The sequence below is a fragment of the Pleurodeles waltl genome, chromosome 9 (genome assembly GCF_031143425.1).
Source record: "Pleurodeles waltl isolate 20211129_DDA chromosome 9, aPleWal1.hap1.20221129, whole genome shotgun sequence".
NCBI lineage: Eukaryota > Metazoa > Chordata > Amphibia > Caudata > Salamandridae > Pleurodeles > Pleurodeles waltl.
The window spans coordinates 631,019,425-631,045,345 of record NC_090448.1 but is presented as its reverse complement, the minus strand read 5'-3'; positions in this window follow the sequence as shown (position 1 = coordinate 631,045,345).

The following is a 25,921-nucleotide window of genomic DNA, read 5'->3' as shown; positions in this document are numbered from 1 at the left end:
GAGACAATTCTTCATCTCAGAGATATACTTCTCAAAAACGACTGGATGGTCAAACTGGATCTTCAGGACGCTTACTTAGTGGTTCCTGTACATCCGGATTCCAGAAAATTTCTTCAGTTCCTATGGTTAGATCAAATGTATCACTTTACCTCTCTACCCTTCGGTCTATCGTCTGCCCCTTGGTGTTTCACCCAGCTTCTCAAGCCCGTAGTTGCTTATCTAAGGGCTCAGGGGATAAGGCTCCTAATCTACTTAGACGACATCCTCATTTTGAATCAGTCTCCTCAAACTCTGCTACTCCATTTGCAGACGGCTTGCTCTCTCTTATAGGACCTAGGTTTCATAATAAACAGAGAAAAATCTCTCCTAACTCCCTCCCAAGTCCTAGAATTCTTGGGTTTCCAGATCAATTCCATTTTGGCTACTCTTCTTCTTTCCACAACAAAAATAAAATCCATAAAGTCGGAAATTCTACAGATTCTTCGCACCTCTCTCATCTCGCTCAGAACGTTAGATCGAATAGTAGGTGTGCTTTCCTCTTCCATCCAAGCAATTTTCCCAGGTCTCCTTCATTACCGCTCACTTCAAAGGCTAAAGATCCAACACTTGAGGAAAGGTCTGTCTTATTCCGATCTCGTTCCCTTAGATCTCGAATCTCGCACGGAGCTTCAGTGGTGGATAGACCATTTAGACGCTTGGAACGGGAAGAGTATATTTCCGTCAGCCCCAGATCTTGTGTTAGAATCCGATGCAAGTCATCTAGGCTGGGGGGCCCGGTGTGGTCCCATCTCGACTGGGGATACATGGTCTATCGAGGAGTCCAAATTGCACATCAATTGTTTAGAGATGCTTGCCGGCTCCTTTGCAATCAGAAGCCTGGCAAAACACAAGGTACATTGTGCAATTCTTCTCAGAATGGACAATATATCCGCAGTCAGGTACATAAATCATCTCGGAGGTACAAGGTCCAAACCTCTGGCAGATTTGGCCAAGAGTTTTTGGGAATTTTGCCTTTCAAACCATCTTTCGGTTCATGCAGAATACCTTCCAGGGGTCCTCAATTCAGTGGCAGACTGGCATTCTCGTCATCTTCGAAATTCCAGCGATTGGAAACTTCATCCTTCAATTTTCCACAGGATACAATCATTATGGGGTCCGCTCTCCATGGACCTATTTGCTTCCCGACTCAACACACAGCTTCCTCGATTTTACAGCGGGCGTCCAGATCCATTAGCCTTAGCATCGGATGCTTTCTTACAAGATTGGTCTCATTCGCTCAATTACGCCTTCCCCCCTTTTATCATGATCAACAGAGTCTTAGCACAAGCCAGACGTCAACAGGCATCTCTTATTCTCATAGTTCCGTTTTGGCAATCCCAGGTATGGTTCCCTATCTTACTGGAACTCTCAGTGGATTTTCCCCTGCTAATTCAGCCCTTCCCAGACTTACTTCTAGACCCTCTTCATCGTCCTCACCCCCTCATTACGGACAATATCCTCATTCTATCCGCCTGGAAGATTTCAGGAATTCCCAACCTGCCCCTCTCATTTCGTCAGAAGCTTCTCAATACATCGCAAATTCCTGGGCCCCTGGCACCAAGAAAGCCTACAAGGCAGCCTGGTCTTTATGGGACGGCTGGTGTTTGGGAAGGCACATTAATCCCTTTTCAACAGATATCATATTTATAGTCAATTTCTTGGCCGCAGAAGCCAGCAAAGGCAAAGCTTTCCGTACTATCAACCTTTACAGGTCAGCTATTTCCTCTAACCATACACATGTCAATGGGAAACCGGTCAGCGGACACCCGCTGATATGCCGATTACTAAAGGGAGTAAAATTTTCCAAACCTCCTCTACCGAAGTACAATAAATTGTGGGATGTTAATGTTGTTCTAAAATATTTGAACTCTTTGCCAGACAACTCAATTTTATCACTGAAAATGTTATCTGCCAAACTAACAATATTATTATGTTTAATTTCTATTAAACGTCTATCGGATGTTAAAGCATTGGACGTCTCCAACTGCCAATTCACTCCTTTGGGGGTGTTGTTCTCGGTTGTTCGACGTACCAAGACCAACTTATCGTCAGTTTTTTATCCTTACTTCCCTCAACATCCGAAATTATGTGTAGGTCAATGTCTCAAAGTTTATGAACAAAAAACTGCAGAGTTGAGAACATCCTCTTCCCAACTTCTTATTTCTTTCAGGAAACCTCATAACCCAGTGTCATCTGCTACTTTAGCGCGTTGGGTTAGATGGATCATGTCTTTAGCGGGCTTAGATATTTCCAGATTTGGAGCTCAGTCTGCCAGAGGGGCTATGGCTTCCAAGGCCTTCTGGGCAGGCTCTCGTTTGGAGGATATTCTCAAATCTGCAGACTGGTCCAATGATAATACCTTTCGAGTTTTTTATTGCAAACCTGTTGATAATGTTTCTTTGAATGTAATTAATATGCTTTAAACTCGCATAATAGGAGCCTCCGGTCTTGTCATAAAATGTAGATTTTCCTAGTTTATGACGGAAAGTCTTAATTTGATTAAAGACACGGGGGCGAGTATTATCCCACCTCTGGATTAAACCTTGTTTTTGTCTCCCTCCCATTCTTCCAGCACCAGTTTCGGCTACGCAACCAACATCCTAATTGGACCTCCTGGCTTCATGTGGAGTTCCCACTCACTTCAAGTTTGGAATCGAATCCCTCGGATTTAATTAAACATCCCTTCCTTTTCAGGATACTTGACTTTTGTTCTGACGTTTTTGCTTTTCTTATGGCATTGTTTATCCTTTGTTCTCTATTCCCGTTATTCTTCAATGATTGACTCTATTCGCAAGAAAAGAGGGCTGCTTGCAGTCAAGTGACATCACAATGGCATGGGGTCATTTCTATTGGTTGTGATATTCTTATACTACTTTTTCTATCCCATTGGCTGTCTGTGTTAGCCTTATGGGATTTGTAGTTCTTCTTGACTGCTGCTGTATTAATAAAGCAAGAGAAGAAACGCATAATACTCGCCTCCGTGTCTTTAATAAAATTAAGACTTTCCATCATAAACTAGGAAAATCTACATTACGTGCCAAAGAACTGCGTTTTAGAAATGACTAGTTTGAAAAATATCACAATAGTTTCCCCCTTCATTTACATGTCACCTTTGAAAAATATCACAATAGTTTCCCCCTTCATTTACATGTCACCTTTCTTCTAAGCTGGGAAGCAGGAATTAACAAAGTACAAAGTGGTGTGTTAACAATGAAAGCTTTCCTTCGTACTCCATCCATAATTTAGCAGGGACAGCATGGCGTATTTCAGTTGATACTATCAAATGCGCCTCTCAGTGACTAAAAAGTATCTTTATGCCATCTCTACAGCAGCAGTAAAGTCTGAGAAAATGGAGAGGTTGGCACCTTAATGCTCTGATTACTTTTCACTGGCCGGGCACAGCATCACAAGACTACCTCTAGAATTAAGAAGACTGCTCGGTATAAGAGGAGGCTACTCATGACCAGACCTTGGGGCCAGTGATGGTTGGGCCGTTTCTACGACAAATAGATTTGAAAAGGCCTCCCTGCTGAATAATGCCACTGGCGGAGTTTCATGAACTGCTCCATGCTGGCAGGAGCGTAGTCTTTGGAGGTCCCAAAATGTGCACTTTCTTTTATCTTGACCTCCCTTGCAGATCCCTTTTCTTTTCCAATGTCAGTTCAAACACCCTTTACACCTTTCAAAAGTTGTCATTGCTACCTGGCTGAGATATGCTGAAACTGGTCCTAGAATGCTTGTTTCTGGTCCAGGGAAGACCTAGCCTTCAGGGTGAAGACTGATTTGCATATGGCTGGGTCCAAACTGGGGTGACGTGGTGAGCAAAAAAACGATGCATTAAACCCAGATCTTTGTGACTGGGGGTGAATGTTTACATTGTTCAGAATTCCATCCATTATCTGTTCTTTTTGCATTTGTCGCCCCAAATGGGAAGGGTATGCCCAGACGTGGGTCCCATGCTCACTGCACCACTGGATTCAAGCTAACCTAGCTGATGAAGCGTAATACCCTGAAACTGGTCCTAGGATGCTTGTTTCAGGTCCAGAGAGGACCTGGCCTGGCAGTTTTGGCTGAACTGTTCCCAAGGGGAACAGGGTCAAGACTGATTTACATATGGCCTGGTACAAAGCGGGTAGTGTGGTGAGCAAAAAAACGATGGATTAAACCCAGATCTTTGTGACTGGGGGTGAATGTTTGCATTGTTCAGCATTCCGTCCATCATCTGTTCTTTTTTAATTTGGCAGTAATGTCTTAGCCTGGTGCCTACCTCTTCAGGGGTATACTGAGTCAGCATCAATTTTTAATCAGATCTTGAAACAGAATTTTGATTCCCTGAAGATGCCCTATCACTCAGTCCTAGTCCAATACTTAGATGATTTATTGGTCGCACCAAAGAAGCGAGAAGAATGTAGGAGAGATATAATTGCACTCCTGAATCATTTGGGAAAAAATTTACATAAGATTTCCCCAACCAAATTGCAGTATTGCAAGAGAGAAGTTTTGTATCTAGGTCAGCACATTACAACGGGTGCGACAAAAGGGTCCCAAGAAGGAATCTCAGTAATCATGAAAATGAATCTCCCTACAACTCAAAAATAAATCTGAATGTTCTTGGGAATGGACGGTTACTGTTGTCAGAGGGTATCAAACAAGGATGTGTCCAATCCTGTACCACTGGATAATGATTGTATACATGCTTTCACTGAGCTGAGAGAAGGCTTATGCCAAGTCCCAGCTCTGGGAATACCTGATTATGACAAATGTTTTTTCATTATTTTGCTGCAAAAGGGATGGAAGTGCACTTTCAGTTTTGACACAAATGCATGTAAATGCATTCAAGCCTGTGACTTATTTTTCTGCCACTCTCGATCCTTTGGCTTCAGTGCTGCCTGGTTGTTTGAAGGCAGTCACATCTCTGAGCATCAACATAGAGCAGTATGAAGGCATTATTATGGGTCATCCATTGAATGTTTATGTCCCTCATTCCATCAAAATTTTATTGACCTGCACCAAAACTCAGTTCCGGATGAGTGCCCGACTGACCCAATATGAGCAGGTCATTTTGGCATCTCCAAATATCACGCTCAAGAGATGTACCATTTTAAACCCAGCCACTCTTTTGCGTAACCCTGTTGAAAGTGATAGAATCCACGAGGATGAGGTTGAACATGACTACCTTGATGTGAATGAGTTGTGCACCAAACCCAGAACTGACATCCTAGATGTTCCCCTTGATACAAATTATTATGTTATGTTTGTTGATGGCTACTGTCTAAAAGATAATGATGGTACCCTGAGAGGAGGTTATGCACAGCCTCAGGTGTGATAGAAGCTTCCTGGCTTTGAGGAGTCTTTTCTGCCCAAGTAGCTGAACTGGTAGCTTTTACCAGAACACGCTGTGTCTATGACCAGCTCAAAATTACCATATTTACTGACTGCCTATATGGGTTTGGTGTTGTTCATGATTTCGGACAGTTATGGTCCCAGTGAGGCTTTATGACCTCTTCTGGTACTACAATCTGGAATAGTGACAGAGTTTACTAATTGTTGAATAGATTATAAAAACCTGCTGAGATTGCTGTGTCCAAATGTAACGCCCATTCGGAAGTCTCCTGACTACATTAGCTTAGGTAATGAGTATGCCAATGAAGTGGCGAGGTACTGTGTCATGAGTCGTACATCTTTTAATGGAGAATGGATTGGTGATACAGATGATGAGACAAGTCAAAAGTTCTTGTTGAATGCTGTTGATAGATGGGAGGAAGTTATTAGATTGCAAGATGAAGTGTCTTAAGAAGAACAACAAAGTTGGGTTAGAGGAGGATGTGTTTAAAAGGTTGAAGACAATGTTTGGGTCTCAAATGATGGGAGAGCAGTATTGCCAATTTGTCTTTTGTCACCCATGGTCAGGTTTTATCATGGACAATCACACATAGACAGAGATGCAATCATGAGAACATTTGAACAGACATGGTTCATTCCCAGATTTAGATTAGTTTCAGAAGCCGTGTGTCACAGATGTGTCACAAGCCAGCAGATGAACTTAGGGAAACACACAGTTGTCACACCATGTCACATTGTCAGATAAGGAGTCTATTCAACAAAATGCAGGTAGATGTTATAGAATTGCTAGCATGCAATGGGTTGAAGTATATTTTGCTCATTGTTTGCATTTTTTCTTATTTGGTGGAAACCTACCCAACCAGGAGAAACGATAGTCTCAAAGTAGTAAAGCTGTTAATTAGAGAGTTGATCCTGAGGTTTGGGGTCCTAACTTTTCTAGAATCGGCCTGAGGAACTAATTTCAATAGTGAGGTCCTGAAAATGTTATGTGTGGGATTACAAGTTGAGGCACTGCAGTTACAGACCAGAAGCTTCAGGACTTATAAAACCGATTAATGAAACCCTGAAGCCTTGATTGAAAAGGTTTATGCATCCATAACTCTGAAACGGCCAGATGCATTGCAGCTTGTTTTGATGAGTATGCCCAGCACACCAGACAGAAAAACTGAGTTGTCCTCTCATGAGATTCTCATGGGGTGGGTCATGAGATTGCTAGCAGTGCCTGCAGATGCGCTTGTGAACATTACAGATGACTTTGTACTGGATTATTGCAACAGACTGGCTGATGTGGTTCGTTCTTTGTCTCATCAGGTTGGAAAAGCTACAGCCCAGGCTCAGCATGAGTTTTGCCATGACCTACGTCCCAGGGACTGGGTAATAGTTAAAAAGCACATGAGGAAAAATGTTTGGAATCACATTTGAGAGGGCCATTTCAAGTGGTACTTGTAACCACTACCGCAGTAAAGTGTGCAGGTCTCCCGAATTGGGTTGGGTTAATACGAGCCACACTCGCAAAGTTCTCGGTTCCCTGAATGATATGCACTCGCTTACGAAGGATCGATTACAGTGAACAAGAGGAATCAGGTCAGCCAAACTGTGGAGACTGGACAAGTGGCACTTACAGTACATGCTCAGCCTGAAGGATTTCTGTTTGAGTCAATACCAGTGGTTGGTACAGAAGGATCGAGCCAGAAGCAATTTGCTCATGCCATGAAATACGAGCTGCAGTAAATAAAATTGCAGTGCCCGGAGACAGTTGGCCCAAACGGCATTCAGTACCAGATATTCAAGTGCCTCCGACTATTTTTGAGGAAACTGAAAAGTCGAATCAGAGTGATGATGTTGCTAAGAGCTGAGTGAGCAGGAGGTCAAAGAGAATAAGAGTGCCAAGTTGAAAATACTAATCTCCTGAATGACCATACTTTGCAGTAAATGACTGGAGGAGAGAATTTGCAACCTTTTGCGTTAAGTATCCAGATTCAATTCAACATTCTGGAGTTTGAAATCGCTTTTATGTTGAACTTTATGGTTTTGTTGCCAATCGATGAAGAAAGGCATTATATCTTGGAAGTGATTATAAGTAACTATGAGATGCTCCTTTATTAAAGACATTTGAACTGCTGTAAATTTCTGCTTTTAGTACAATTATGGTTCATGAACTTTCTAAAAGATCAAGAAACTTTGTAAATCCATTTGACATTTTTAAAAGACTATTTTTGATTATTGCTTTGCTCACAAATAAAAAGGACTGAAAAGAGACAGTGATATAATAAAAGCCGCTTTACATGTTTGATTTTTGTATTTTAAAATTTTTGAGTTTCGACTTTTTGGTCTGGAGTTAGAGAACTCATGGAGTCCAATCAGAACAAAGGAAGTAAGTGTAATTATGTATGTATAGGTTTAGCAATAGTGACAGTTATTAAGATTACTGTAATGTTTATTCGCCTAAGTTTGCCAATAGCCAGTGATTCAGACTGCACCAATTTTATTACAGCAGGACACATTATTTCAGGATGAGAGACATTTACGCACCAACAGTTCAAAAGGTGATTTGACATCAAAGTTCTATTATTGTTTACTCTATGTATATGTAGAAACTATGGATGCTAAAAATTGCTATGTTTGTACAAAATTGCCTCCTTCACTGAGTGAGGAATTACCTATCACAGCTTGCTCCTAAACTATGGAATTTCTTGCAGTCTATTATTAACCCAGTTGTATATTCAGGAATATTATCAATACGTCTAATGAAATTATGATTTAGTCCTTTCTTTTGTTCTTATCATAAAGCTCATGGGTAGCAAAAGCTAAAATCACTGACACAGTGGGAGGGTTCTTTGGACCAACCTTGTCATCTGGTACCATTTATGCACATAAAAACAATCAGACTTGCATACTTAGTCCCGTAGAAAAGGATTTTTTTGGACAAGTTGAGGAACGAAGGAGGGCAATGAAAGCCAACATTAAAAAGGGAGTAGTTTTGCAAAGTTGGGAAACAGATGCATCACACACAGTTACAAGGAATCACGGACACTTTGCTATAGATTGAAAACATGTAGGGAACCTGTGTATATAGGCCAAAATCAAAGACTGATACATATTTTGTAGGAAACTAGTGAATGCAGACATATTTTTCTTGAAAGGTGTTTGACTTTCATGCTGAATGGACAGGATCCCACCACACCAGGTGTTTATTTAATGTGTGGAAAGAATGTCTATTACAAGCTGCTGAAAGGCTGGTATTGTACATGCTATTTAAGAGTAGTTTTCCTGAAAATCTACCATGTAGACCATTTCAATGATCCAGTGTGGATAGACAAATCACATGAGAGAGGAGCTAGTACATCAGAGATTACAATAGACATTTGTGGTGCCATAATTCCACCAGTAGGTGTCACTATCAATATTAGAAAGCTGTCAACAATTGTAGAGAAATCATGTACAGACACTGACAGTGCCATTTTATTAATGGACACGGAAATGGTTGCTATGAGATCAATGGTTTTGCAAAATCATCTTGCATTAGACATCCTATTCGCAAAGGAAGGTGGAGTTTGCAAAACATTACATGCGCAACATTGTTGCAATTACATATTTGACAATAGTAAAGGAATAAGGAAGTACATTGCAAACATGACAAACCTGAAACAGGGCCTGAAAGACCTGACAGTGACATGTGCATGCAAAATCTGTAGGACATGGATTTTTTTTTGGATCAGATCTGTTTATTATTTCAAGTTATAAACGTTACAATTACAGCTCTTCGAAATAAGACAATCACAATGCAGTAGTACTTGTCTGGAGGTGTGGAGGTAGGCCATAACAGTCCACTCCTGGACCACCATGTCCCAATGGGCCACCCTCCACCTTCCTCTACTTGCTCACCCCCTCAAGAGGGTCGCCCTCTATCATATGCTGCAATGTGAAGCGTACTTCATGTGTAATAATATAAAACATGAAAATACAAAATAAAACATTAACATTGTTTCCCCGGCACTGGCTCGCCATACAGCAATCTCTCAATTCCCGGCCATACACCTACATGATCCTGGATTTCCAGAAAGTCTCCTCCGCTTACACACTCCCACTAGCTCAAGTCAACCCCAGCACTCTCAAATAAGCCGGACATGTCTGTTCCGTGAACTCTGTGGATAAGATCTGTAAAAATGGTTGCGAAAGGTCCCTGAAATCGTCGCTGCGCTGCTGTGAGGTCAAAGTAAGCTTCTCCATAGCGAGAATTAACCAAAGCTTATGAAGCTATGATATAAACGTCGGGATCTTGTTCGTACCCCACATCGCTAATATCAGCTGCAGTGCCGCATTGAGGGCCAAGGCCATCTGCCGCCCTTTCAGTGATCTCAGGGGGAAGGTGAGCGGATTGGGCAGGCCCAACAAAGTATACGCAGGGAATCTGGGGATCTGAGTGTCAAACGCCGCATCAATAGTATCTATAATATTCTCCCAATATCGATGAAGCTTTGGGCAATGCCATAGTAAGTGCACAAGCGAACCCCCACCCCCACGCCCCCTCCAAAAGAGGCTAGACTTAGTGGGATCCCAAGCATGAATCCTTGCTGGGGTAAAGTACCAATAGGAGGCCACCTTATAGGCTGTCTATGTGCCTGCCGCGTTGTATGCCGTATGGTGTGACCTGTAAAAGATGCTATCCCACTCTTCTTCAGACATTTCCCTTTCCAGTTCCCTCTCCCACCGCTACTGACCCTTAGTCTTAGGCGGGCGACCCTCCACTCGTAACAGGCCGTAAAGCTCTGAGATCACCCGCTTATCATCCTTTTTCACTAGGATCCATTTTTCAAACGGGGTTAACGGCCTATCAATTAATGCTCTATTAGCTGGCTGCAAGGCCCAATGCCGTATTTGATAGTACATCATCCTGTCTGCCTCTGTTAAGCCGTATGTCTCCCTCATCTGGTCAAAGGAGATCACCCCCTGTTCGTCAAAGAAATATCCCACCTTTTACAGCCCCCTTCATACCATCGGCAAAGCGCTTCCAGTTGCAGACCCGGACCAAAGTCAGGGTTCGCACCCAGGGGAGTCATTGGGGATGGGAACGTCGTCAGCCCCAGTCTACTAGCCACCACATCCCATACACGCATCATTACTTCCGTGATCGGAGATGCATACAGACCACTCGCTCTATGACAGCATCTAAGCCAGGGCTCCTTCCATATATGGGAGCCCGCCACCGCTTGGTCCATAAAGCACCAATGCTTCTCGGTAGACGGGCGACTCCATTCTAGTAAAAAACACAACTGCGCTGCCTGAAAGTATCGTAAGAGGCAGGGAACCGCTAATCCTCCCATCCCCTTGGGGCGGTACAAGACCCGACGTGGAAGACGCGTCGCTCTGCCCTCCCAAATGAATCTCAGAACCGACGTCTGTAGGGTTGCAATCATTCGGGGCAGGGGCGTCACGGGAAGTGCCTGGGATACAAACAGAACACGTGGCAAAATGGTCATCTTCACCGCCGCCACCCTGCCCAACTAAGACAGCTTAAGTCTCCCCCAGGTCTCTAGATCACGCTGCACCTCCCGAGTCAACTTTGTGTAGTTCAGCGCCGCTGTTCGAGCGACAGAAGGCGCTAAATCCATCCCCAAGTAAGGAAGCTTCGAGGAGACCATATAAAATGGAATCGGGCCTTCAGATCCCTCTCATGCTCGGCGATAATAAACCTGCTCATGGCCTGCGACTTTAGCATGTTCATCCGGAATCCCGAGACCCGGCCAAATTCATCTAGTATCCCCATTAGTGCGGGCAGTGAGGTCGCGGGCTCCGCCAGAGTAAGAATCACGTCATCCGCATACAGAGAAATGATATGCTCCTCGCCCCCGAACTTCACACCTGCAATCTGAGGGTTATCCCGTAGCCGCTGCGCCATGAGCTCCATATAGAGCGCAAACAAGAGAGGTGAAAGTGGGCACCCCTGCCTGGTCCCACGTTGGATTGAGAAGGGCAACGAAAGCATCCCATTGACCCGTAGGCGCCTGGTAGATACACCGGATCAATGCCAAAAAACCTGGGCTCAACCCAAAGCTCTCTAGCACCCTAAACAGGTATAGCTAGTGTACTCTATCGAACGCCTTTTCGGCATCAATAGAAAGGAAAAGCGCCTCCCTGCGTGAACGCTTTATTTTATCCAGTAGATGAAGCTATCGCTTGGTATTATCACTACACTGCCTGTGCGGTATAAAGCCTGCTTGATCGGGATCCACAAGGCCTGGCATGCAATAATTAATACGGTGTGCCAATATTCCAGTAAATAATTTGGCATCAATATTCAAGAGGGAGATCGGCCTATAGGAGGCGCATTCCTCAGGATCTTTCCCCGGCTTAGGAATAACCACAATAGTGGCATCCAACATACTGGCCGTTAGAACTCCCGACGCTCGAAAGGAATTAAAGAGCTGCACTAATATCGGTACAAGTTCCACACAGAAGGTCTTATAAAAAAGTGCAGTGAAGCCGTCCGGACCAGGGGACTTCCCCACCTGCAAAAGTGAGTTTGCTGATATGACCTCTTCTGCCCTTATAGGTTGATCTAATGAAGCCGCCTCTCTCTCGCCCAAAGAAGTAATTGCTATACCCTCTAGGAAGGCCTCAGGAGCTGCACTACCAGGATCCTCCACCCCATACAGTCCCTGATAGAACTCCGCAAACTCCGCCGCAATCTGATCGCTCATGCGCGCTTCCGCTCCCGAGGGAGAACGAACCAGTTTTATCGCTGACGCCGCGCGCTGCGCACGTAACCGGTGTGCCAAAAGCTTCCCACATCTATTACTTCCAATATAATACTTGTGCTTAAGGCGAGCCACTGCTTACTCTGCCCTGTCCCAATCTAGCCGTTTCAGCTGCTTCCTTACCTTCTCAAGCTGTCGCCATACTCTAGGAGCACCCGTATGTTTATGGGAGCGCTCCTGTACCGCCACCCTCTGTTCTAGATCCTCTCTCATCAATCTCCTTGCTTTATTATCCCTGGCGGACAGCGACATCACCTCACCTCTCACCACTGCCTTCAATGCCTCCCACAGCGTCGCCAAACAGGTGCTCCCGTTGTCATTCAAACTAAGGTAGTCTACTATTGCTCTACGGATCGCCTCCACTGTTGCACCATTCTGAAGCATTGAGTCCCTGAATCGCCACCCCGACGCCCCCACCCGCTCCATACTCATAACAACCTCCACGGTAACAGGAGAATGATCCGAGGCTCGATCGCTGACTCCCTGATTCGGGAAAGAAACTCTTGCGAGGCCAAGAAAAGGTCAAGCCTAGCGTATGTCTTGGTCGCTGCTGAGTAAAAGGAATAATCCCTTAGCGTGGGGTGTGCCCTCCTCCACACATCCTCCAGGCCACACTCACCCAGCCACTGAGCCACTGACGGCCAGCCGCTGTCAAGGACCCTTTCTGCCCATGACGGTGACCGGAGCGGTCAAAATCACCATCCATCACCAGGTTAAAATCGCCCCCCACCAAGATGGTACCATCCGGCGTGTGCAGCAGCGGGGTCAGAGCCTGCTTTAGGAAGACTTCTTGCTGGGTATTAGGCATGTATAAAGAAGCAATAGTAAAAGAGAAGGCCCCCAACCTCATCCTCATGGCTAAAAGCCTACCTTGCACCTCATGCAGTTTTGTCACCACTTCCCCAGGAAATGAGCGCGCTAATAGTATCGCAACCCCTGCATGCTTCGATGAAGCCAAAGACCAAAACTGCCTAGGGAACCACTTAGAACGCATGAAATAGATGTCCTTCTGCACTAGGTGTGTCTCCTGCAACAGGCAAATGTGACTCCCTGTCCTCTCTAGGGCGAACTGGATGGCTAACCTCTTTGTTGGATTATTAAGCCCACGGACATTCAAGCTTATGCATTTATTGGTCATACCCTAAAATGAAAGCGGTGATCAAGAAGGGAGAGGCCTCACGGGAAGACCACCCTCCAGGCCACAGCATCAGCCACCTCAAACACCCGGGCCCGGGAACATCTCCACACGAAGGCCAGCATCGCAGGGAAACACACCAACATTCAACCAATACGCACAACAGGTGCTCACAACCAAGAAATCCTCGCACATCCATCTCCATGAGGGAAAAGTCTCCACAGGGCTGTAGAACTATTCATGTTCAACGAACCAGGTCCATCGCCCCCGCCGCCCCGGCCCTCTTCAGCGGCCACGAGCATTGCGACCATCCGCAATTCAGTTCTCTCCGGTCACCTCTCGCCTAGGCATTAGTTCCAGTGGCCACGCTGCTCAAGACGCATTCCCGCTCCGACCTCAGCTCTGAAGCCGTAGGGCACTGTAGTTTCCTCCTTTTCTCCTTCCACCGCCAACGCGGGCGATCCCCGCCAGCTGAGCTCGCTTTGTCGCTCGCATCCTGGCTATGCTCCTCCAAGCCCAGGATCCGATTCGCTTCCAATATAGACCTCACCTGCCAGAGCTGATCCTCCCACCGGAAGACAAGGCGGAATGGGTGGCCCCAGGAGTAAGACACCTCATGTGCCCGCAGGTGCTCCGTAATGGGTTTAAATTCTCTCCGCCTCTGCAAGGTCCGGACAGAGAGCTCCTGGAATAATTGGAGCTCGTGTCCTCTAAAAAGAACCTGCGGAAGATTGCAGGCTCGCTGTAAAATATTCTCTTTAAGCCCAAAGTTGTGAACACAAGCTAGAATGTCCGGAGGACGGTCTCCAGGGCCACCCGCCCGGCCCACACGGTGAACTCTATCCAAGATCACCTCCTGGGTCACATCCGGGCCAAGCAATGAGCGAAACAGGCCCACCACGAAGCCCCCAATGTCCTCCTTCTCAGCCCCCATCGGGGCCCCTCTGATGCGAATATTATGTCTCCTCTACCGATTTTCCAAATCCTCAACTGCTATCTGGAGGAGGTCCTGCTGCTCCCGGAGACAGACGACCTCCTGTTGCAGGCCCGCCACCTCCTCACCACTAGAAATCTCGCCGTCTTCCATCTGCGCTACTCGCTCGCCCAGGGACGCAACCTCTCCTCGCAGCTCTTTCGCCTCTTGAGAAATGTCCCTACAAAGATCCTGGATATCACTCCAGAGCGAGTCAAACAAGGAGGTTAAAAAGGACCTTCGTAACCGGGGAACACTCATCCGGCTCCACCTCCGTCCGCCTCTCTAGGGGTTTCGACGTCAGTGGGTCCTCAGCCACACCACCCGTTGCCAGGCGGGCCCCAGTCAACATTTCTCTAACTCATCGCTCCCGTTTGGATTTGGACGCCGCCATGGAACGTGCGTGTATTCCCGGTCCGATAGGTCGTCCTCCTGGGCCCCTCTGCCGGCTCCGTCTCTGGCCAACCACCAGAAGCCCCCTATGTTTAAGATTGCACGCTTTTGAGCCTCCTCTTGCCAATCGTCGCAGCTCTGTCTTGGGGACCTCAGGGCATCCCCCTGCTGGGCCGCGCAACGATATTCTGGGCCAGGGTGGCGGAGCTCGGACGGACACGTCCTCTCACGCCGCCATCTTAGCCACGCCCCTAGGACATGGATTTTATGCCATTGGTAAATGGTTTGAAAGCATAGGTAGTGGTATCGTGGGAAGCATTTTGAGAACTCTGTTAGGTATATTCTTGTGTGCCCTGATAACGTTTGGTCTTTACAGACTTTACAAGAAACTGAAGGACAAAAGAGCTAGAAATAAACATAGACGAGAGGAGTTTGAAATGAAAATGGAAGGAGCATTCACTACAGTAATGTAAAGTTAGACAGCCCCATCAAAACAGATGACTGAACTTTTGAATGATCTCATTTTTAGGGTCGAGCCTGCGTTGCACGCGCTCACGCATGCGTATCGCTGCAAGACGCTTTAGGGTTTAGAAAAGGGCTCGCAGCCTTGTCGACATCACGTCAGTGTTTTTCATTGGTTAGTGGACTTGCCTATTAACATCTGTTTGCTTTCATTAGTCAAAGGCATGCATACGTCATGCCTTTTCCAGTGACTAGCCATTCTCAAGCGCATCGACCAAGTACAGAAAACATGCAAGGCTCGCTGTTTTCTGTCCGGCTCGTGGACTTCTTTTTCCCTAATTTACTAGTGCGATTTCGCATGGCAGAAGTCGAGCGCTTTACATAGTTAAATGCACTTTTTTGGCTTACGTACATAAATGCAGTTTTGCCGATAGGTGAAAAGTCGGGTTAGGAGTTTACAACGCTATCAGCTCGAACATGAGCAAACGCGAGACCCGTTGCTTTGCAAATGCTTGTTATGATTGCATACTAGCCATCAAGGGAGCGAATGATAAAGCTGAAACGTTGGAGTGTCCCTCATACTATAGTATTCATTTAACATGTTAGAAAATGCATCAAGTTAACAAAGAATTTTCCAATGTGCTTCTCACAGAGGCGGAAGGCAAAGTCCACCTGGCTTCCTGCTAATGTGCTCTTCTGACTCATCCTCCTCGTATCCCTTGCCGGCATTGGTGTAGCCGGGCTGCTCGAGTGGCGGCGGCTTAATGGTGGACTGGTGGCTTGGAGGTGTGTCGGAGGTTCGAGCTTTCAAGAGGCTTTCTTTCACACAGATGTTGCGGGTGACTGATTGTTAGACGATTTGAAAGTTCTGGTTGGTGCGGATTGTTCGAAGGGCTGCGTGAGTAATAAAGAAGTATGAGAAGAGCCACTGCACGCATTGCATGCACTAACGAGAGCTGGCTGTATAGGGCTGCTAAACTGACCATTCTGGGTCTACTTTCGGTGTCCCCAAGGTAAGCGGACAATAGCTCTGAGGAGTCGCGGCGTGGAGCTCCTTGCTAGGGGGCCTGCGGTAGGCCCTTTCTGGTGCGCTAGGTGCAGGGAAAGAAAATAGACCTGATGAGGCACATGCACTCTAAGGTTTCAGGCCCAGGAGCAGCGGCCGGGACCTTTCATAGGGGTCCAGTGAACCAGTGGCTCAAGCGACATATGGCACAGGGTCAGGGACAGCTAAACACGACGACCCGCAAAAGTGCTACCACCTGGACAATGTCTAAGAGAGACATCTCATCCAGTACAGAGGGCCAGATAATTTATACAGTCGGTGTGAACACCCCATCCGAGGTCCCTGTTGTTAGTCCCTTGGCAATTCAGCCTACACAGCAACAGCAAGGCACTGTTAATGGTGGTCTCTCAATACAATCACTGACAAGCGGGACTGGAAGGCTATGTGCTAACACCGCCACCGGTGCCAATGCTAATACTGCTGTCAAATCTAAGGAGTAGCCTATCTTCCATAAATCAGTGGCTAATCGATCTGATAACCAGGCAAAACCAATTCAGAAGTGATGGGTCAGGAAGACAACATAACTATCACAAAGCTACAAGATATGAGTACATCTATGAGGGAAACTCTAGCGCATGTTCTGGTGGATTATACTTCGTCGACTCAAATAGGTATCTTAGAGCTATACCAGAGTATTGAGGGGTTCATAAATCTGGTAAACTCCCCCCCACCCCAGATCCAAACTTAGTTGTTGGTAGCAAAGAAAGTGACAATTGGGTCTCTTCAATCCAGTCTGGGACTTAAAAATACATATTTGAGACAATCTTGTTGGAAATTAGCGATCTGAAGCAACAGTAAAAATGAAATACAGTTATTAGAACAAGAACTGTCTAAAATTGAAGAGAGCTTGCTTCAATTACTGTAGAGCTTGTTCGATGCAGAACAAAGAGTCTCTGATTTGGAGGACAGGTTGTCATCTATGTATAAGCAAGCTATAACTAATTAAAAAAAGGACACAGCAACTAGAAAATAAAGTAGATGAAATGGAGAATATGCAAGACATTCCAGTCTTAGATTCACTGGCATTCCGGAAGGGTGTGAGGGTCAGGGGGCGCTCAGAATGTAGTACTCTTTGGTACGTGAGCATATTTTTCCTGACGCTCCAGCTGATTTGGCGATTATGAGGGCAGATAGAATCCTGGGACATTGCCCTCCACATATGCAAAATCCTTAGACAATTATTGTCAATTTTTCTGACTACAGACTGAAAGAACGAGTATTGACTGCAACAATTAAAAAAACGTTTAGGCTCTCAGGCAACAACCAGATGCAAGTCTTTTCAGTTATGTCTATTGCAGCGCCTCATGGGCGCAAAACTTTCAGAGGGATGATCCAGGAATTCAAAATGATAGGGGCGCATGCCTCTCTGGTTCAGCAATCAAGGCTTAAGGTCCTCACCAACGGCCATGTATATACGATTAAGACAGTGGAGAAGGAGCAGGCCCTCTTTGCACAAATTACTAAAGAAAAAGCATCAGGCATCAACATGTGATACTTGTGTAACAAATGTTGTTTATTCAATTCTTCTTCCTTTTGAATTTCTCTTCTTCATCACAGGGAGTGTTCAAGAGGGACCTACATGAGAGACACAGGGGTGAAAAGAGATGGCACCCTGTGATGGTGGGGCTACCTTGGGGGAATGATAGGCAATCCAAGAACCAAGGTTTGAGGGGGAGGATTCAGGTTAGGCAGGTGAGGGAGGGAGATTTGGGAAGGGTTGAGGGACCAGGATCAAGGGGAAAGAGGTGCAGCAAAAAGAAGATGAATGTAGGATTGCCTGTGTCGTTGAGATTCCATGGTCACAACAAGTTTAAAGGTATAGATTATATGAAGTCTGGTTTAGATTAAAAGGGAGAGGATTGTCTTAACATGGGAATTAATAGATAACAGTGCAATTGCAGGCAGTTCCTGTAACGATTTCTGGCTAAGCAATAAGTCAACATATCCAAATAATAACATGCAATGTCAATGGGTTGTCAACTATGTCTAAGGCCAGCGGATTACTGAACTGGCTTTCTTCATTTAATTCAGAGGTAATTTAATTTGAAGAAAGAAATCTTCAAGGTAATGCCCCTAAACTTCCTATTCCTGACAGATTCACATTGGCTTTTTGCCCTTCAGCTGGTACAGCGGTGCTCAGGGTAGCTATTTTCTTCTCTAGTTCTTTTGACAGGGAAATAAAGGCTGCCTCACGAGATTATAAGGGCAGGCGGTTATTGGTGAAGGTGAGTGTGCAGGGCAAAGTGATACATTTTTTAAATTATTATGGCCCTACTGTTAATGATACTGAGACATTAGAGAAAATGTACAACTTGGCATTACAGACTGATGGGTCTTTGGTACTTGGAGGGGGAGTAATTTTAAACTGAATTTTTCTTATGACACCTCCAATTGGGATAGGAGACAAATAAAGACCAAAACTGCTAAAATTATGGACATCAATAAACAGGATCTAGTTTGGAAGATCCAAGGCAGGAGGCCTATCCCTAAAAATAAAATTTTTACACAGAACTATGCGCTTGAAATGTAGAATTGAAAATACGTAGTCATTTTAAATTGTGCACATGTTTAACCCAATATTAGAAAGCTTGGTGGTATTTGAGTTTTATTGAATGTCAATCGAACTAAAGTGACGTAATCATTTAATTTACACTCTGCATTAACAGAATATATGAATTGATATTGAATTTCTAATGATTTATATTTTATTTTAAATATGTATGCAAAATTATAAAAATCTAGTAGCGCACCACACTTATTGAAATGTGTCAGCAAAACTAATACGTTTTGAATTAATGTAACAGGAACACTAATGAACTGCATTTATGTTGAAAACTCTAATTTGCATAATTAAATAAATGCTTTATTTGAAGATAAACATGCAGTTTTTTTCTTGTGTTAGCTTAATAGAGGCCCAGTTTACTTTCATTACTGTGCAGAAATTGCAGTGTCATTCTGTTCAACGTGAACTTACTTTCAGATTTCTTTCCCACAAAAAAGCTACTTGGTAATGGAATAATGCATTGTTTAGGACATAATGACTTGTGCTGACTCATCCTTGAAAAGAGGAACATCCTGGACTACGACCTAAAAGTTTGACCATTGGTTGCAACCTTGTGTGGGATTGGATGGAGATGTGATGTTCTCATGACATACATGGGAAAAGATGACAGTGTAAATTTTGGAGCCGTGTGATTGATTTATTTTGGGTGGCAACCCTATCAACGTAACGTGGACTGATTGCTTTGATGAATCAGATTAATGTGGCCCTTTTGATATACTGATGAACATTCTGATTTAGAAGAGTTTTGAGTCAGTTCTGAGACAGTCCAGAAGTAGTCTTGAGCATGCCCTGACAGAAGCAGATAGAGAACCCCATAAGTTGAGCCCCTTGAAGAGGTACATTCCTCTCTACCGTTTCCCCTCTGAGATGTCCCACTAGTGCTTAGAGATTTCCCCTTGTGCCCTATCAGAAGACTATTGACCGAGCTTCTGACATGCTGATCCTCTCACTTTTTCTCTACCTTTTGCCCACCTTAGTTAGTTATTTTATGACTAAGCTCAATCTTTTCCAATTTTTTTGTGCCTTTTTTTTGCTTTTTATCTTTTGCCCGCATGTGTTCGGCCCCACACATGTATTTCCCTAATTTGGTTAGTAGTAGCTTTACCCTTTATTGCTCAGCTCTTTGACTCTGTAACTTGAACTGAACTAATGCTATTTAGAAATGGGAAACATTGTCTTTTTAACTTGTAGATTCTGTTGCTTATGGTGTGAATGATCTTAATTGAGAGCTTTGTAATTCTGATGGTGTTTTGTTTGCATTCATTTCGGTGCCTAGGTCAACCCTTGGTGATTCTTTATTTTTATAATCTTGCCCTTAGAATTCTCTACATGACTTTGAGATTGAGTTTGTAATAAATCCCGTAACCCGATTCCCAACCGGAGTTTCCCTTGTATGGCTACATTGGTCATACTGTGAAATGTATTCAGTTTGTATCTGAAATTGTGTAATGATTCCACCACACACTTTACTAGGCCCAAAGACCCATAGATCTCAGTGAGCATTTGATTCCTCCGAAGAATGGAAAGTACTCCACCACAAGTACCACCTGATAGCTTACCTGCAAGGCTTGTGACTACCTAGATCCCCACAGGATATAGTTCCTGCAAACTAGTACAGATGCCAAATGGAAGCTCCAGCTTCCAGATCCAAGAAATCTCTGCAACAAGCAGAATGACTACACACCAGGGTATTAAGGAAGGCCTCTGTCACTCACTGCTAGCATTCAAACATGCAGTCCAGAGCTCAAGGTGCGAAATATTGAAACAGACACTGGAGCTGTGCCGTTATGTATCCATTTTGCTGCACACCACACAAGCAACCCATTCAAAGTCACAGCCATAACTAATGGGAATCCTCAGTTGTTATGCAAAGCAGGTGCAGTCTCAGAAGCTGCAACAGGTTCTTGGATCTTCAACTTCCCCATCATGGCTGATCTCTTTAGTACGTTCTTGTCAGTTTCAGTTTCTGGTTGTTTACCATCTCGATTGACCTCAGTTATGTTTTAAATGTGATTCAGTTGATTTGTTTCAAATGTGATGAGCTGCAAAGCACCATGTGTGGAAATCTTGACAGAAAATTACTCTTTGCACTATTTGTTCTGACAACCAGGCGATCTCGAACCAATACCATGTTCTAGAACTACATGTAGGAAACATGATTCATTAGGTATATTGGGGTCATGCAACAAAATGACGATCTTGTGAGATTCATTTTGAACACTTTATTCTCCCATCTCCTCAGTCAAAATCGTATTGTTGTGTGAGTGCATGTATGATATTTGAAGTTTCAGTGATGTTTATTAAACTAGATTTCAGACTTTCCAATTTAAGTAAACATTTCACCGTGTGAGGAGGGGACATAATGGAAAAAAGTATCAGGCCTGGTGCCAAGAACTGGTTTTGTGAGAGGTACTTCTACCTCTTCCACCCTCGATTGTCCACTACTAACAACAAAAGTACAAAATCTTGCCAAGGCTGCAGCCCTGGGGTGTTTTCACACTTCTTAATTGACATTGGTTTCTTAGACCCTCCAAACTCAGCTGAAAAGACACTTTTGTGCAGCCATCTTCACCACGGACCTAACAAAGGCTCCCGGAGCTCTCATGGTGCTGCAGGTGGACCTGAGCGCCAGAGGGGCCCCCTCAGCACAGTACCTTGGCCTGAGAGCTCCTGAGTGAGTCTGGAGGAGCCCCACCATGTGCTTTGAAGGGGGCCCCCATCACGTTTTGTTGAGCCACTTGTTTTCCCTTTCACCCTGTCATATCGGGTCCTCACCGGGTGACCGTGTGAGGAGAGCCAATATCTTGTGAGACACGGTGTCACCGTGTGAGTTGTCAGGTATGAGCCCTATTCATTGTAATACCAGCAACATTTTGAAACAACTTCGGCTCACCCAGCCTTGTGAAGAGTGTCTTCCGTATTATTAAAACGCAGATTATTATCAACAATACAAAATATAAGAAATACACAAAATACAACCTTGTGCTCCATACCATTTACATGGAGCTCTCATTAATAGTGTTTATGTGGCATTTTGTGTGATAAAGTTCCCATAAACTGGGCATATACGGGGAAAAGTGTAGCACTCCTGACCTAAGCGTTCTTTTAAGAAACGTTTACTAAGAACATCCTGTTAATCTTGGAGTAATTAGCCCTTTTCCATTTAGAGCCCTAGTTGTAAGTAACATTTTCTGCAGCGCCAAGATCTTGAGGTTCTTGTGGTTTTTGTATCATGTGTCTATGACTTGCTCCCTTCCTTGTCCTGATGTCACGTCTTGTCCTGGTGTTGTGTATGATGTTTTGTGGTTCCTCAGGATTCTGTATGTGTCCGTTAAACCAAGAGAAGCCACTCAGAGCCTGTACCAATAACATCACGCTCCTTGTGGAGTACTGACTCGTATACCGGACTACCTAACGTTTGTACTGATTTACACAGTAATGCATATTTCATACTATGCACCTGCGTGCCTCCATTGATCTGCACCTACACCCACCAGGTGTTTAAAAGTGAGTGGATAGAAGTCAGGCTACAGAAGTTACTCTCAAGAGGCATAATGCCGAGGATGCTTTGTTATCTGTTCCTGACATCATGCATTGCCATGCTGCAGTTTTCAAGAAAATTAGAGCAGCAGTTATGCTGTGATCACTGGGAAAAGCCCTAGAAATGTATCTGTGTTATGTTCCTCTCCGACATAGGGCGCAGTTTTGCTGCCGGTTAGAGTAATCGTGGGAGAGCGGAGCAATTGGGAGAATTAACATACAGGGGAGTGCATACCACGAGATAACGCGCAGATATGTGTTCCTCAGTCTAAAAATGCAGGAGATGGGAGGCCTTTTTAACCCTATCTGCTGGGGAGCAGCAATGACTCACATTTATGTGTGCGATTCTTTTTTAATGGAATCTACATTTTTTGATCTAGTCCTCTTCTGGGTTAGTGATCTTTTGTCATCTTAATGGGAAGATTTTACAGTTTATGATTAATGATTGCAATATTTTATTAATGTTACTGACAAAGTATTCCAGGTGGTGCACACTCCTAAAGAGCAAATGTGGCGATTGATCCAGTTCCTGTTTATGTAGCAAGTGTCTGCAGCTGCCCTCATTGTTTGGCATGTGGGGAGTCTTATGCACATTCTCCCTCATGTGCAAGGTGGCGCTCGGAGAGTGGCCTGGAGATGGTAGTTTTTTCACAATTGCATGCGTGCCTGCTGGGCATTATGTACTACCTTATAAACCATAAGAGCAACCCATTATGCCACCGGGAAGCTGGGTTAATGCGAACATAAAAAACAGCGGTTCACAAGAGACCAGCGGTCCCATATAAATTTGTTGGTCAATGTCATTTCAGTGAAGCTATGGACAAGACTACTGTTTGTCCCCTTTAAGACCACTGCAGATTTTTGCATTATCTGCCTTCTTTGTGCTGGCTTGTCTGAATATGAATTGCTATGAGATTGCTTTCCTCCAATATACTCCATTGTGAGTCCACACAATAGTCAATAGATTTGTTCCTTGATTATTTCATAATGTTCCTTTGGCAGGAGGTGGTCCACATTATTTTAGTCCTGATGCAACCTCCCAAATGATTCCAGAGGTCAAAGTGTCCTCGACACTATCACACTCAGACTATGGCCCTCATTATGACGCCAAGCCGGTGATGGAGGTAACTCCGTCGCCAGGCTGGGGGTGAAGACTGCCAAAATATGACCATGGCACTGATCCCTCCCATTTACAGTCAATGTACCACCCAAACCGCCAGTGTCGTCTGTCCACTGACCACAGCGGTTGCCATCTTCAGGCTGGTGGAAGACAACACCCCGCCCCCCATATTTTGACATAGCAGATTGCCAGGATTTCTGGGCTAGGACCAGAAACCTGGCAGAAACGAATCATATAAAAGGAGACACCCAACTCCAGGGACACAGAGGAGTCAGCGGCCGCAATGGAACCCAAACTGGAAACCCTGCCAATGCTGTACCATGCAATGGCAGTCCAGGAGCAGCAACGCCGATGAAGACGATGACAGTGAGTACAGCCGCCTAGCACACAATGGAGGGATGGGCGCGTGACACACCCACATGCACAACACACATCATACACACATACCACACACCGAGAACTATCTGCAGAGAAATCCAGCAACATAAGCCAGGAGCAAAGAAAGCCAGGACACTTACCTTTGGCCAACCACTGTAGTTCGGTGGGAACAGCAACCTCAATAAAAAAATAACATGTACAGAAAGGGCCATTAGCCTGTCCAATGTCTACAGAAACCCACAGGGCAATGTCCAATGCCCAGCTTGACTCCTGACAGCCCAAGTCACTCCACTGGGAAGGGGCATCATGGTGATGGTAGCCAGGCACCTCCGGAAGGCAGAGGGAGGTGGGAGGGGTGAGGTGGGATTTTTCTTGGGATGGGTGGTCCTTGGACTTGGGTTTGGGAGGGGACGTGTCCTTGCTCCGTTGCTTAGGGGGCCGAAGTGTCTGTTTGGCATGGGGGACCAGAGTGCCACCCTTGTGCCCGTTAGTGACAGTTTTATCTGCAGGGGGAGGGTCATGAATAGGCTGGAAGCTGGAGGTACTGGGCTGGGGGAGAGGGAGCTTCCTCTTAGGGCCAGGACGAGGGGGAGGAGGAGGGAATAGGTCAAGGCGGGAAAGGAAACATTTCTTAGGTCCAATGGGGCCGGTTGTGACAGGAGGTTTGGGATTGGAGGTAGAGGTAGTGGTTGTAGGTGGAGTGGATGTGCGGCCTGGATTGCAGGTCCATGGACTGTGTGCGTGTGTGAGGTGGATGGCTGTTGAGTGTCTGAGTGGGAGCGTTTATGTGTTTTTGGTGTGGGGCAGACAGGGTGGGAGAGGACAAACAGGACTTGTGTATGTATGTTGTGGTGGTATCTGTAAAGTGAGGTGGGTGTTCTGCATGAGGTTGTGATGGTGGTGGTGACTGCATGTGGTGAATGGGGTGCTAGTCTGCATGTCTACTGTTGTGGTGACTGTGGGCAAGGCTGTACAGGTGGCAGGATCTGGGACTGAAGATGTAGTGTTTGCAGGTGTGTGTTGATGTGACTGTGCTTCTGGATGTTGGCTGTGTGTGTGCTTGTGGAGTGAGGTACGTTGCCTGTGCTTGTCAGTGCGAGTCCTGTCTGTTGTCTTGGGTGCATGCTGCTCTGATTGTGAGCGTGGGATGGGTGGGGAGAGAGGGCTTTGGGACTGGGAACAGGTAGTTGGAGAGGGGACGGAAGAACCAGGGACACTGGTTGCCGTCAAAGCGGAGGCCAGAGCCTAAAATGATCTCTGTAGGGCAGCCAAGCCACCGTGAGTGCCCTCCAGGTAGGCATTGCATTGCTGCATCTGGGATGTCAGACCCTGGATGGCATTCACTATGGTTGACTGTACTACAGAGATGGATCTCAGGAGGTCAATAGCCTCCTCAGTGAGGGCAGCAGGGCTGACTGGGGCAGGGCCTGAGATGCCTGGGGCGAAGGAGACACCCACCCTCATGGGTGAGCAGGCACGGGCAACTGGGTGGGAGCTACTGGGAGGGCAGTACTCGTACAGTGGCATAAGACGATGTAGCTGGAGTGGTCCCAGAGGGGTCCGCCACCACCAGGAAGCTTCCATTGGAGGAGAAATCTGAGGCAGATGTCGTAGCTCCTGTCTCCCCCGTGGTGCCCTCCAACCCACTGGTCCCTTTGGTGTTGGTAGACTCTGCCTCCTGGGTCCCGTGGGCTGCAGCATCCCCACTCGCCGGTGCTCCTCCTCCTTCACCAGATGATGCTAATGCACACAAGGACAGGATGAGAAAAGGAGAGAGGGTGGGGGACAAAGAAAGGGAGCACAGGGTCAATTACAGCAACTAAAACACATATGGCATACACATCACAACACTCACTGGGACTAACACTGTGCAGGATGAACCACAATGACAAACCATTACCTGGGAATAACAGCAGAAATGAACCCAAACACTAACACCTGCACACCGACTGGGACTCACTAAGCCATGTCTTCCATGGTATGCCAGCTACTTGACAATACCAAATTAACATACCACCATACATAGCTAAGCAGGATTCCACAAGAGTAGCTATACCGGCATGTTGGGGCATCCACTGATTAGAACCTTGCACCCAAACACCAAGGCAGGCAACAAAAAAGAATACCACACAGGTTGTACTCACCTACTTG